Source organism: Falco punctatus, assembly GCF_963210335.1.
Source record: "Falco punctatus genome assembly, chromosome: Z".
Classification (NCBI taxonomy): domain Eukaryota; kingdom Metazoa; phylum Chordata; class Aves; order Falconiformes; family Falconidae; genus Falco; species Falco punctatus.
Genome location: NC_137586.1, coordinates 2,385,467 through 2,396,644, shown reverse-complemented (window position 1 = coordinate 2,396,644; position 11,178 = coordinate 2,385,467).

The following is an 11,178-nucleotide window of genomic DNA, read 5'->3' as shown; positions in this document are numbered from 1 at the left end:
TTTTTTCAATAGCTCTGTGTCTCCTCGATAGGATTCTCTACTGACTATTAACCTCTGACTGAAGCTTTTCCTGCTATAACGTGGGCTATTTATAATATTTTTCTATTCTATCAAATTCAGTTCCAGGGAACCAACATCTTAAAAAAGAAGGAAAAAAAAAAAAAAAAAAAGAGAGAGAGAAAGGACAGAAAGACCAATAGATGGATCGTGTTCCAATAGTCCTTGCTTCCTTAAGAAACCACATTAAAAACATACAAAAGGATGAAATAATCCTCAATTGAACCTTTTCAATAACCCTCAATTTACTGTTATATTGACAACACTTGAAAGTGAAGACCATTGTCAGCTGTCCAGGTTTTTGCACAGCACTTTGGTAATGATTGCTGCACCTTCCTGAGGTTTGCCACAGCTTCACCTGAATATGTGCAAACTGATGAAATAAGCGTTAATGCTAAGTGTCTCGCGTGAATTTGTGGAAACCTTGAAAGTTCTTTGGTTCTTTGTACAATGAGCAAATCTTGGAGAAAATTTGTTAGGACATCACAAGGTCTTGTCTTTTCCTTGATATGCACGGGTACCCCGCAGCAGGTGTGACGTCTCTTGGGGATCTGTGACTTGGGAAACCTCTTAATTTCTGCAGCTCCCAAACACCCACCACTGCTTCACACGTTTCTTCTCCAGCAGTTCCAGGTCAGCTGCTGGTTCTGCCCATGTGTCCCAGGAAGTCCTTCAAAATGGATAAAAATGGCGGCAAAATCACACATGTATTCCTTGCATTGCCCTTTTCTGCTCAGTTGTCACTCAGCTGACTCATCTCCCTCGGCTTTTTTTCAGTAGGTTTCCCAACTGGTACTGCAAATGTGCCAGTCACTGCGGTGCTGATGCTAGATTGTCAGGGGCTAGACTGGAGGCACCAAGCTTTTTTGAAAAGCTTTAGATCTACTCACCTTTGGGGTAGTAAAAAAAAAATAAATTACCACTGGCTGTGCATTTGGGAGTGTTGTTAACTAACCCTTTGCTCTGCTGGCCTTTGGACAGCTCTGGTTTTATTTATTCTGAACTCTCCCATGGCATTGTGAGGTTCAGCTGAGACATCTGAAGTGTCTCTGGAGTAATCACACCAGTGTTTTGCCCAGGACTGTTGATAGGAATGGTTGTCCCATAGGGAGTAATTACGGGTGTCACGATACCTCCCTGCTGAAAGGCATCCCTTCCAGACCAGACCACGTTTCTCTGTGTACTTAAAAGCAGAAGTTCAGCTCAGAGGGCATGGATATTTATTTCCTGCTGATTTCCTTAGTCCCAGGGGAGAGCACGGTTGTTCTTTCAATAACTAGGAAATTTTATTCTCCAGGTTTTTTGTAGCCAGTTATTTCACCACTTCTAGACTACCAGAATTGCAGGTGGAAGCAGAATTTAGATAATTCACGAGCAACAACCTAGCAGGAGCTTCTCTAAGATTGTTCAAATCATAGAACGAACACCAGAACCAGAGGCAAAAGCAAATCAGAAGCTAACTGGATCTATTTCAGCAGACAGTGTTCTAGAAGCTGGTGATCTGATTCTTAGGTGGACAAGATGTCTGTATCTGTCCAGGTGATGCCCAGAAACATCACCTACCCCATCTCATTGGGATTTCTTGGTGATGTTACTTTGTTCCAGGCCCTTTGGTTTGCAAGGGTTTGCTGCTGGACACCAAACATATGAAACCCACTGTGAATCCACTGAGCAATTTGAGGTGCACACGACAGCTGGCCTCACTCACAGCTCTGCCGCTTGATAAATGTGCCTCCAGAACAATCTGCCTTTTTGCATGTTTTAAGTTTTCTTTGCGCTTGATCAAGGCACGTGCGTAGATTGTGTCCCGTGGCTCCACAAATCTGAGGAAAATCCCTACTCTGAAAGCCATGTTTTGTCTTTTAAATGGCTTTATGAATGTTGGATTTTACACAGAGCTTTAATTTGGTCAGAAGTAGCTGTGACTGTGTCATCACCAGGAGAGGTAAAAGAGGCTGGAGAGTGGATAAAGTTGTTGCAGGCAAATTGGTCCAACCTGGTAAGGATTCCCACGTGAAAAACGTGAGTTCCAACTTCAGTGAAGACTGTATGAGCAGTTGCATCCTATACATGGGAGTAAACAGACCCTTTTGAGACAGCCACAGCACCTGAGAACGAAATTTTGGAGGTTGTGAGGTGGGCAGCTTCCTTGGCAGTAGATACAGAAGGATGAGAGGTGGAATGTGCTACCATTTTTAGCTGTTTGGTATGACAAAAGCAACAGCAATGGCCTGTTTGACAAAAACAAACCTCTGAAAGTTGCTGTTTAGAGCTTCTCCTCAGATCTACTTGGACTCGCCATGGTGTCTTCTGTGGTACCACATCCTTCAAAATCTTTGTTGCTAGTAAGTTTTTCTTAAAAATGACTGTAATTACAATTATTCGGGTGTTAATTGGAATTCTGTACAAAAAGGTGAAGTGATGCCTGAGGGCTAATGGGTTGCTACCATTATACTCCTAAGGAATAGTAAGAGATGTGTGAGCCTATAACAAGAAACTAGGCAAGTTTAATTAAGGCTTTCAAATGCTGATAGTGCCCATATAGATTTCATCCACTTCTTTAACAAGTTCACAAGGGGATGATTATCTGGAGGAGTCTTTAGTGCACCAGTTGTGAAAATGTTGCATTTTGGCAAAGATTTGTAAGTAAAAGGACTGCTGTCAAAAATTCCTTGGATTTGTCTGCAGTCCTTCTGGAGAGGTGACATAACCTGGAAATTCTTCTAACTAGCCTTCAAATGGCCTTGAAATCTGGTTTTATGGAGCTGATGGAGATCCTTGAGTGTTACGGTGCATTATGGGGAAGAGGCCAAATGGCTGCCTGAATTCTTCATTAAAACACTGAAAAGGGATCAGCGTGTTGGATAAAGTTCAGTAGGGCACGATCGGGTGTCGAAAACGGCCATGCCTCGCCTGGGTGCCCAGCTGGCCTCTTCGCTCTTTGAACAATGCTCCTCTGAAGTGGCATCTCACAGACAATTTTGATCTCTCCAGCAGGCTGGAGGGCAAGAGCAGAGCTACCTGCCTCCCTGTGCACACCAGCCACTGCCACCGGCCGGGCCAGGCAGCAGCTGAAATAGTGCAAAACCATTCCTTCAGGCTTGCCTGTTTGGCTTTCAGCTGAGAGTAAACACATCCAGATAAAACCACAAAGCCAGGATACGGGTCCCTGGAGCAGAGGGAGTGTGTTCCCCCTGCTTTCAGGAAATGCAGCCTCACAGATGGACCGTGTGGGCCACGGCACCGCTGTCTTAAACAGTAACCTGTTGTGCCTGGGGGGATTTCTTGGTTTCTTTCTTTCTGCCTTCTCCAAATTGGTACTTTCTCCTGTTCTCCCAGATTTAGTTCTGTGTTTTGAGGCTTTCTGATTCCTGCTTTCCAAGATGTCCTGCACGTCCTGCCGTGGTCTAGGAAAGGCCGTTGCGGTCATGGGACGTAATCATGTGCCAGAGGTGGCAGGCTTTTTTCCCGAACTGGGATGCTTTCTGAACGTGTCACTGGTGAGTGATTAAATTACCCATTAAACACAGAACTGCTTGTCAGGCAGGATTACTAGCTGAGGTTTGGATTAGCCCAGCTTTATTTTTTAATGTACCATGGTGTGTAGTCACTCGTGGTCCCGCTGCATTCTGGCAGGATTTAGTCCCTCGGACAGAATATAATTAGCATTTGAAAGCCTATAGGTCTCTTGCTAGTTTTACTGCTATAAGTGGAATCCATTCTTATGTATAAATAAAGAGCAATTTGTTATCTCAGGACATTTTAGACCTCAAGGAAAATCTTTGACTGTATCACTCTGCTCATTACGACAGGTATTATAATAGATTCCCATGGAGAAAAAGGCTTGGGTGATAACATTCAAAGCAAACTGGTTGGAAAATCTACATGATTTATAAAATGCCTCTTGCTAAAGCACATGAGAAGTGTAATGAAAGCATAATAGTAATTATATGAAATCCATACAAGGGATTCATGCTGATACGGCATTTTGCAACAAAAATGAATTCATATGATGAAAGGAGAAATGAGACAAAGGAACATGGTTTTAAAAGACAGCATTGGGGGAACCTGGATGTTCTGGAGAGGCTGTTGTTGTCTGAAATAAAAGGTCAATTCTTGTTTTTGTCTGGAGCTGGCAAACTGCTGAGCCAAGCTGTTAGAATTGCTCTGACTTCCTTTGGAGAGTCAGCTGTGAGCACGCAAAATCAAGCAAACTTTGCTAGGAATAGAACTGCTGCTTGACAGGAGAGAAGCAAAGCTGTGTTTGGGCAGATGGATGGAATTCAGATGCTCATTTATGCCGATGGTGTCATTCAGTTTTTGCCACTTGCAGTTTTGTAGTGACCTCAATAGCTGGTTTGTGGTGTTTTTTTTTTTTTTCTTTTTTTTTTTTTTTCTTTTCCTAATCTTTAGATGTAGCTGGGTGATTTGAAAATATGTCAGAGAGCCCACAGCATTCAAACTATGGCTGAGGCAAATTCAAGTCCATCAGTATTTCCAAAAACTCTTGTATGTCAATTTTTTAACGAAATTTTGGTTGAAAAGGTATTATGTGGCTTATGCGTATCTCTTTTTCTGCAGTGTGCACTGAGTGACAAACTAATAGACTGGTATTTCTGCCTTGGTATTAATTCACACATACCTCTACTAGCTCTACTTTAGTTTTGCTCTAATGCCAACAGCCTAAAAGTGTTATTTCATTTTATCAGAGCTGTTTTAACCCAGAAAATGGTGCAGCACACGTCAGTGAGCACTGAATTGCAGCTTCCCTTAATTATTCAGAATACAGTATTTTAACTATTTAATGCTGTACCGTGACATCAAAAGATGCAAAGTAATTTAAAAACACATTATTTACACTTGTATACCTTCAGAATATAGGTGGGTATTTTTTCCAATACAAAATTTTCTATTTTGTCTTATGAGATTTTTTTTTTCTGTTGAAAAATGTGCCTTTTTTTTTTAAATCACTGTACTGCAAGGAAAAAAATAAAAGAGTTTCAGAAAAGAATTTTGGCTAAGACAATATCTTAGACCCAGCTGTTTTATAGGAATGCTGTGAAAGTCCCAATGAGACTTTATATAGTTCTGTGAAGAGCAATTCATCTCACTCTTAGCCAAGTTTTATGCTAGGTAGGTGAACTGCCTTTAAGGACCTGTATCTGTGCCTTGGCATTGCAGAGGGCTAAGGTGCTGAGCTTGGGCTAAGATAACTAATTTTCATATGCCAGATTTAGGACAGACAAATCTCTTTGTTAAATTTCTGCAGCACACCTTGCTCTACTGTGCTTGTTCAACACACAGCATGAAAACAGGACAGAAATCAGTCCGGATCCGGCTACAGGCTCAAAAATTCTCATACCCCTGAGACTACTTGCATCAAAGGCTGGTGCCGGAGCCACATCCAGTAAAACCAGAAAATACATTTCTGTCTCATTAAGCGGTGTGGGAAATCCAGCCTTCCCTTTTGGGCATGTAGAGAGACGGCAGGACATGGAATGAGGGAGTTTATCTTTTGTGTATTAGGTGTGGTGCTGGGCTGAGTAGGTGTGTGGGGTTTGGCTGTCTCTTTCTGAAGTGCAGCAAGTGTATGTTATTGCCATGTTGCTGTTTCATACGTTGGGAACCGGCGAATAAATAACTGCTGGCCAGCGAACGCTGCTCCCTGGCAGATACAGATTCCTGGCACTAAAGGATTAATGGCTTGAATAACTTTTTCAAATACCATTCTGCTGAGACAGCACGAATGTGGCTCGTGGTCACTTTTTGTCATATTATGAGCCCTAAAAAGTTCAGTAAATGACACTGCTGAAATAGAAAACCAGATTAGCAGTTCTATCTCACCACGGACCCTGCTGTGGGCTGCAGGGAAATGGTCCAGGCTCACTTATCTTCCCTAAGCCACAACCAGTGCAGACCTTGTGGTCAAAATACAGCCTCTAATTTATTTTTCTATCTTTAGTCCATATTTATTTGTGTGTAGTTGAATGTTTTCCTTCGTTCTGATTTCATTATGGTAAAGTAATTGATACTGAGTGGAGTACATTGGGCACGACATGATTGCTGGTACAGTGTGTGATAACGTGTGTCTGGGAGGGATGGTTCGTACAGCTGTAATAGCAGGCAGAGCTTTTCATCTCCGTGTCGGATTCAAATCCCTGACATGAAATGAATTAGGAGGATCAGCCTAGCCTGTATCCTAGTGGACTGATGCCCTTCACAAAGCACATTATTACTCTTGGTCCCAATTTTCACCTTTGTTGTAAACAGCCCACAGTCCAAGAGCCTGAACAGACATGAAAACAGAAAATGAGCTTCCAGCTTTATCCCACAGGCTCTGGCTCAGGCCACTGGGGATCAAACAATATCAGGGAGAGAATACAGGAAAGCTTTGCTTGCTGCCATCCTAGGTGGAAACATGAAGAAGCCAAGGTCAAGGTTTAATTTTCCAGGAACTACTGATTCAGAAATTACAACCATTGAAATTAATAATGAATTGCACTTCTACGTAGTTCTGATTTAAAATTTCCCAGGGCCTCCACCTGGGAAGCCAGCAGCATCGTGACCTCATTTTTAATCTGCAATTGTAATTGCAGTTGTACAATTTCCCTTTCCCCTGGGGAAAAGCAAGGCAGAGATGAAATGAGATAATTGCTGCAAGGACGCGGCGCAGAGGTGGTTATATGCCCCCGTTGCTGAAGCCCTGGCCTAGCACTCTGGGCACTGGCTCATATATTGCAAGATGCTCGTAGACTCTCATGTCCCAGATCCTTTGTATTGTGCCAGAATCTTCTATTTCAAGCTTTTTGGAAGCAGACCTGTTGCTTGACATATATTTATATGTGCCTGTTAGAATCACATTGCCAGTTATAACTGTTACACAAGTGCATTCAAGTACAGCTAATTGAAGAGCTGAGGGTTAAATTTCTCCAGCTTAAACTGAAGGTAAAACTTCTCAGGACATCAGTGGAGCTGGGCCTTAATTACTAGCGCTCATTTCGGATAACAAAAGCCTGCTGTTTCTTCAGGACCATCTGCAGATTCATAATTTCCAAGCTATGAGTTTGCACTTCTCCATTTTCATAATTCAATAATCTGTTACAGCCCACAAGATTGAGATTTCTGGCTGTCTGCACTAGGCAAATCCAAAAGTTTCTGTGCAGATCTCTGATCGGACGTGGTTTTGTTCGGAGGGTTTACTCCAGCCCTTGCCAGTGTCCTGGGCTGCAGCACAGGCATGAAAGTGGGATTTGCATCACTGCAGTGGGAAAAGGCAGCGGTATTTGTGCTGCTCTGGTTATATAGGCTCTTGGACACTAAGTTAGCTCGCTCTGAAAACAAAAACTAACCATAACTGACGTTCAAATTGCTATAAAGGATCCAGGTCCCAGTGGCCTGAATATGGAAGTGGGATTCGGGCCGCTTATTTGCTGTGTGACTTGGGCAGGTCACTTGCTTAATTCCCCTGTTCATTCCTTAATTCTCAGAAAAATTGAGAGATGCTATTTGGGAGACTCTGTAAAATTTAAAGGTGAAAAGTAGTAGCGTTTGATGTGCCTGAAAATACGAATTATAATTGCAACTTTACTATATAAACCAAATATTTTAAAAAAATGTCTAGATATAGATATCAAACTCTGAAATATCTAAGTAGATTTATTTTGAGCTTTTATATATATATATAAACAAAAGTGGGCAAAATTTTCTCTTTTGCCTTCATATCTAGAAAGCTCATTTTAGTGAGAACATGCTGTTAATTAAAATTAAGGGGCAGGGGGATCCCTCAATTTGGAGACAGCAGGTTTACCTCAATGGTAAGCCAATAACCAAAAGTGAGAGTTAATTGCAAGATGGAACAAAGGTACCAAAATAACTTACATGCCAAAAAGAGGGGAAGGGAAGCAGAAAAGTGGAGAAAATATACAGTAAAATAGGTGTTGACAAAAGAATCATAATTAAACAAATGACAACGATAGGGAAATATCTACAAAAAGGCAACAACATAGGTAACATGCTAATTCCAAAAGGGCTATAAGACACAAATACATTTTTTCCAAGCAGCTGGTGTGATGAAAAATGTGTATTATTACACGTGTTTGGCAAAGGGAGACCTTGTGGGGAAAAAAGTCATTGAAGAATTATAATACGCCATTATTATGCCCTCGGAAGCATAATGGGGAGTGTGCTCCAAGGAGCAGTCTGGAAGCAGGGAAGAGGGTGTGAGTTATTTGCAAACGTGAGTCCAGGCCTGTGGACAGAGTGGTTGCCGCCAAGGGCAGTGTGATGCTGGGGTATTGGTGCCCTGCAAATTACGGGTTATGTAGGGACCTCCTGGAAACTGGCGGGTGGCTGGCCCGATCCCCTGCCCTCTGCCTAGCGTGTCTCCATAAACCCCCAAGGAAGGCATGCTCCGATTACCAGGGCAGTAGGTACAGTTAGAGATAAATAACAAGCAGCATAGTAATAACAGTCCTGGGAAATAAACAAAATAAAACCTGCTTGTTGTCATAAGAATTGTAGGCTCCTGGGAATTAATATCTGTGGCTTGTGCTGTACAGAACCTATGCCTTTTTATCACTGTGCCCTAAGATGAAATATCTTTCCAACTTCCCCCCCCCCCTCCCCCCCATTGCTCTTGGACTGCTTGTAATTATTGCAATTTGCATGTTGTATGATGTGGGACTGTACCTTCCCAGTGCCAGCATGTAGCATAGTGAGACAGGAGCTGTGAAGCCCAAGGGAAGTCCGGAGGACTCCTAGGAAGCACGTGCTGACCCTGAGACCTGCAATTGCTGTAGTGTCCAGTGAGTCAGACTCATTTTTGGTCAAACTTTCCTCTAGTTGGCAAGGATTCCTGCAGGGGCCAATACAGAAAGCTTCTGAAAGGCTGTTTCTAATTCCCACGTTGCCCATCTAATTCTTTTGTGCTCCTCCGGTTTCTGAGAGGGTCAGTCGTGCTGTGCCCTGACTCTTCATTGAATGCCCATGGAAACGGAGTTACCCCCGGAGGCACAGGTGGCAAAGGTTAAGAGCTGGAAAGGGGTAGATGGGTTTTAGCTCTACCTGTTCTTGGGTTCCTGAACACCACGTACATTCCTGTGCATGAGCATCGTGGTAGCTCCGTAACCCTGAACAACTCCCAGTACTATTAACAAGAGCTATGTTGCAGGTATTGTGTATTGTCCAGCCTGAGTTCCAGCTGAACCCCAAGAACTTTTACTATTACATGCACAATAGCAATATTTTATCCATCTACCAGCTGTGGTTTCTAGGTCATCACTTCAAAAGCCCAGTGATTCAGTTGTCAGGGAAGGCTGGAGTCAGAGAGTCCCTGGGTGCAGTTCCAGGTGCTTCCTACCCAGGGAAGGGACTTGTCCATGGAAATGCAGGCCCTGTTCCGTGCATCAGGTTCACCCCAGAAGCCAGTGCTGCTGTGGCCCTAACTCCCCATCCAGCAGTGATAAGTAAATGGTATCTTGGGATGAAATGTGTAGTGAGACTTCAAGTTTATTATCGTAACAACTTTTACTGGTATCTGGCACGTAACACAGATTCATGAAATTTTGGTTAAGTATGAGAAGCATTAACGCAGCTAATTGCCACTGCTGGGGTGTGTGTTTCAGAAGCCCTTATTCTACAACTGTCCTATGACTTTCACTATATATACACATGCACACATACTATTGCTGTGGTTTGTAAACTCTCTTCACGCCTGCTTTCAAACAACAACCTCTGGTCTAACTAAGGGGGAACATTTCATGATGTTCCAGGCATTGGCAGTGACATTAAATATTCTTCTACAGCAGGAGAGAGAGAAATAAAAAACCACCCTTAATAACACACTCCCTTAAAAAGCTGCACAATGAATGCAGACCACAAGGACTGCTCTGTTATGAAAAGTATTGTGCACCGTTGTGTACAGATACAAACCATTTCAGAGAAGGAAGTGTGCCAAGTGAGCTCTAAGCCTGACATTTTAATAAGGGAAATATCTCATTTTAACTGTGTATAGATTATTTCCCCCTGAGGCTGATACTTATTTTTATTTCATTTTTTTTTGTCATATAAAGGAAACAGGAGAGCTATCAGCAGCTGCAACTAGTGTATAGGACATTTTAAGGCAAACTCCTACAGCACGCAGCAGAAAGACAGTATTTGCTTAACACGGTATTTAAAAATATGTACTTACTCATGCATTCTCTGATAAAGTCTACAAAGGCATAAACAAATACAGTGACAGAGTTCATAAGTGTAGGAGGCTGGTGTAAACTCATGCATATAGCTGAAAAAAGATGTACCTTTATAAGAAATGGCCAAACTGCACCGTGCATATTCCTGGTGGGAGCAGTGACTTGTTTCTGGCAGCACGGGCCAGATGGGCTTTGCTCCTTGTTCCGTGTAGTGGGCAGTGTCTCCCCACAGATGTTCTGCTGGTAGGGAAGGGACCAGCCTGTGATGTACCTCAGGTCCCCCCCCATCAGCCTCCTCTGCCAGGCTTCAGACTTCAGCTCAACCTATACTGCCCACCCTCAACCAACTCTCCTTCTCTTCCCACACCTGCTTCTTCCCATTTCTCTGATTTTCCCATGTGTATGAAGACTGGAACTCTTAGCACGTCTTTCTGATAGCATCTTCTCACTCCTGCGTACCATCACTCTAAGGACTGTTGTTTCCAGAGCCAGCACAATCATTTGTCTGCCCAGTCTCCAGTAAAATCAATTGTGTTTCTAAAGCTGTGAGGAAGTTGCACCCGAGTTTTCAGGGCCAGCTGAGTTACAAGTTATGCCTGCTCTTAACAGGACAGGATCACAGTGGATTATGGTCCTCCAGCTCCTTTCCACCTCATCGGTCAGGCAGGATTTGGATCACCTCTTCATTTGCTGCTGAGGAGCAGGAGACCCTTGGAGACAGCATGTCTACCTCCAGCAGCTGCCAGCGCCATTTGCTTCAAAGAATTGGCTATTTAACACAACTGCTACGCGCTATGTGGTAATTCGGTCTTTCCAGCGCCCTTCTTCAATACTTTAACATCCTGGTTGAAGATTTAAAGCAAAAAGTGGGAGGCCTGTAGGTGTTCTCCCCCCTCCCTTCTATCCCCCCGCATTCATTCCATATCTAGTC